Here is a 4385-nt window from a genome sequence, read left to right as displayed (position 1 = left end):
TCAATTAACATCATACGAGGGAAAGTGGCTTTTTCCTTGGTTAGCTTTACTTGAAGTTGATCATGAGACTCTTTGAGGCTAGCATGAGCACCCTTCAAGACCTTGCGAGCCTTGTCAAGTAGATCAAACTCCCCTTTGAGTCTAGCAAGATCAACCTCAAGTTCGGCTTTCTCGGAATTTAGCACATGAGAAACTATGAGGACATGATCATAATCTTTCTTTAACTTAGCATGATCAACGTTGTGTGACTCCTCAAGAGCCAAACGTAGACCACGCTCTTCCTCAAGAGCATTGGAAAGATCCGAAATCTCATCGGCATAGTCACGACTATGCCCTTCCATCTTAGTGATGGTGTCTTCGTGAACCTCGATCATGTCATTGGCTTCACCAAGTTGTTCCAAGAGAGCAACAAAGTGCTTCTTGGATTTTCCCTTGAGTTTGCCCATAAAGGCCTCAAACTCGTTAGCCTCCACATTAGCTCCCTCAAGTTCATTAATGCTATCCGTCGGAGAAGGATGATTAATGATGGTAGTTTTGATGTTGGGGGTTACCTTGTTGGTGGCTTTAGCCATGAGGCACTTGGCGGTGATGCTCTCATTGGGTGAGTCGAAGAGAGACACCCGTGACGTCGTCGCAATGGCAACGGAGGCCATGGCAACCGACTCATCATCGTCATGATCCTCATTGTACTCTTCTTGCACAAACAAAGCCTTGGGAGGAGTCTTCTTGGTGAAGTTGTTCTTGTTGGGGAACGACTTGGCCTTGTCCTTTTGGATGAGCTTGCCACCATTGTCTTCCCTCTTCTCATACGGGCATTCAGCAACAAAATGACTCACGTTGCCGCAATTGTAGCAAGTCCTTATACGTTGCTTGCCCCTCGTGCCACTCGAGTTGTTTTTGCTAAAGTTTGGCCTCGAATTTTTCTTGCTCCAAAATTGCCTTGAAGCAAGTGCCATGTGTTCATGATATGCATACTTCGTATCTTCGGGGTTGCTCTCCTCTTCTTCCTCTTCTTCTTCTTCCACGGTGAGCTTGGCCTTCAATGCAAGGTTAGGCTTCTTTGCTCGTTGAGAACGGAGCACCGCATTGTCGGCGGTCTTGTACAAAATGTTCATGGCCACAAACTCATCCAACACTTCGCTTGAGGTCAAAGTGTGGAAGTCCGGTCTTTGACGAATGACGGAGGACATGGCCTTGTGATAGGGCATCATTGCCTTGAGGAATTTGCGCTTGATCCAATTGTCATCCGTGTCCTTGCTCCCGTGATCTCGTAGTGAGACCGCGAGTTTGCTTACTCTCCGATAAAGCTCACGAGGTTCTTCATCTTCTTTCATTGCAAACTCATCGGCCTCATCTTGTACCACTTCATAGTTGGAGCGTTGAATGCTTGCGCTTCCCCGGTAGAGAGAGACAACACAATGCCATGCATCTTTGGCCAAGGCGAAGGGACAAAGATGAGGTAGGTCTTCGGGTGGAATTGCATCTTGAATGATGAAGAGAGCATTCTCATTGAATTGATTGTCCGCGGCTTCTTGAGGAGTGAAGTTGCTTGGATCATGTGGATAGAAACCTTCTTCAATGATTCTCCAAAGGTTAGTGTTAACATGATTTAAATGACGTTTAAAGCGGTAAACCCAAGAATCAAAATCCTCATTTTTCACAATCTTAGGAGGAGGACCGGCATGACTCAAATGAGTGGAAGGAACCGGTCCACCATAAACAAGTGGTCGTTCCACATGGGCAAAGATGCCGGTGCCATTCTTACCACTAGAAGAAGGAGCCTTTTCACTACTAGCTTCCCCCTTGTCGGGGATAGCATCCGTCACCTTGTTGGCGGGGTCACCCACTTTCAACAGTGTGGTGGATAGTTTAAGCCCCTCAAGAAATTTAGTAAACATACTTTGAACTTCGGTCGTCATGGAGGTTTTCAATGTCTCCAAGGCTACATTGAACTCCTCACGAGAGACCGAGGTTCCCCCATCGCCCGTAGACGAGATCGGATTCACACCGGAGTGTTCCCCCACACCGTCTACGGTATCAACCATACTCTTTGGACGGTAAAGTCCTTAATAAAGAGACGAGGCTCTGATACCAATTGAAAGGATCGATATGGTTGACTAGAGGGGGGGTGAATAGGCAACTAACAATTTTAGCTTTTTTTTAACAATTTAAACTTTGCATCAAAGTAGGTTGTCTAGATATGCAACTAGGTGAGCAACCTATATGATGCAACAAGGAGAGGAACACAAGCAAGCAAGAGATAAGAAACAAATAAGCTTGCTAAAATAAAGGCACGAGATAACCAAGAGTGGAGACGGTGGAGACGAGGATGTGTTGACGAAGTTCCTTTCCTTTGAGAGGAAGTACGTCTCCGTTGGAGCGGTGTGGAGGCACAATGCTCCCCAAGAAGCCACTAGGGCCACCGTATTCTCCTCACGCCCTCACACAATGCGAGATGTCGTGATTCCACTATTGGTGCCCTTGAAGGCGGCGACCGAACCTTTACAAACAAGGTTGGGGCTCTCTCCACAACTTAATTGGAGGCTCCCAACAAAACCACGAAGCTTCACCACAATGGAATATGGCTCCGAGGTGACCTCAACCGTCTAGGGTGCTCAAACACCCAAGAGTAACAAAATCCACATAAGAAAGTATGGGCGAAGCAAAAATCCTTTGGTGGAAGTGTAGATCTAGGTCTCCTCCTTCAATCCCTAGCAAATCAACAAGTTTGAGTGGCTAGAGAGAGAGATCGGGCAAGAGAGTTTGAGGTGCATTAATGGTGGAGTGGGAGAGGTCAAAGGTGAGAGTGGTAGGTGGGAGAAGCTCTCTTAAATACCAACCCTCTAAATCCAGCCGTTGTTGCGCTTTCAGCCCCGCAGCGGTACAACCGGTCCTTTTCCCGGTACAACCGGGACTCACGGTGTAGCTGCAGAACCCTACCAGGCGGTACAACCGGGCCACTAGGCGGTGGTACCGGTTTAAGAGAATGACCGGACCAACCGCCCAGCCACCGCACAACTACCGCCTCGAAACAGAGACGAGACCGGTACTTGAGCGGTGCAAGACTGGAACAACCGCATGGCCTTGAGCTCTTGGGAGGCGAAGTTCTGAGCGGAAGAACCGCTCAGACCACTTCTGGTACCGATCAACGAGGATCGACCGGATCAACCGGGCCACCACCGCACAACTACTGCCTCGGAACAGAGACGAGATCGGTACTTGAGCGATGCATGGCTGGAACCACCGTCCTAGCCTTTGTTGAGCAAGGTGGCAGTACCACCGCCCGGAGGCAGCGGTACAACCGCTCGGTCAAAGTAGGAGAGCGTCAAGGTCCAGCGGTACAACCGCTCCAGGGAGCGGTACAACCGCTGGGAAGAGCAGAAATACGAAGGAAAGACAGGGGGATCTCTCTCACACAACTAAGGAAGACAAAGGAGGGGTGAGGAAAGTGTACGTGAACTGATTCCCCCAGAGCTTCCTAATGAGGATTCCCTCTTTATAGTACGGGAATTCTACAACCAAAGAAAATAAAAGCGTAGAGGACACGTCTTCGATCTTTTCCTATGAGAGGCAATAGCAATCTGATGTAAGCCTAAGCATCGAGAACCTGAAACATATAGCACACGATTAGACCACAAAGGGTTGTCATCATCATCCAAAACATAAAGTAGGGAAATGCCTTTTCAACAAAGCACCACCAGTGAGATCGAACGGCATTGGCCAGCCGAGACCAAGCCATGGCACTGCACCATCGGCGCAATCGAAGACCTAACACAACCGAGACTGCACAACGCCACGACACCATCTGCGTCGGGGGTGCCTTCGAAAGGTTACGCGAGGCCGAGACGGCGTCACGACGCCTGTGTACCGTAGGCAAAGTCGGCATCGCCAAGAAGACAAGCCGATGGCGCTGTACCGTCGACGCAATCGAAAGGCTCCACGTATCCGAGACTGCACAATGCCGCAACACCACCTGTGCTGCGGGGCACATTCGAAAGGCTGCGCGAGGCCGAGATGACGCCACGGCACCTGTGTGCGCACCGACGAAGTCACTTGACATCGCCAAGCAGAGACACACCGAAGAGCACAGGAGCAGGAACACAAGAAGAACACCGCCAAAGAGGGGCTCCAACCACCATCGACCCCAAACCGGTCGCACCACCACCCAGCCACCTCGAGCCACTGGTCACCCTAGCCAAGGCAAGCTCAAAGACGAAGCCCATGTAGGGAATGTGACGTTGAGCGTCACCATCGCCTGATCCGGGAGACCCGGATCCGAAGTTTCCTCCGGAGCAGACAGGAGGGAAGACGAGCACCGCACTATGACGCCTTCAACAAGGATACGACACCCACAGGCACCGCCGTCGTTGGCTACCACCGAAATC

The sequence above is a fragment of the Triticum urartu genome, chromosome 7 (genome assembly GCF_003073215.2).
Source record: "Triticum urartu cultivar G1812 chromosome 7, Tu2.1, whole genome shotgun sequence".
NCBI lineage: Eukaryota > Viridiplantae > Streptophyta > Magnoliopsida > Poales > Poaceae > Triticum > Triticum urartu.
The sequence above is the reverse complement of the archived record's forward strand: the minus strand, read 5'-3'. Positions refer to the sequence as shown.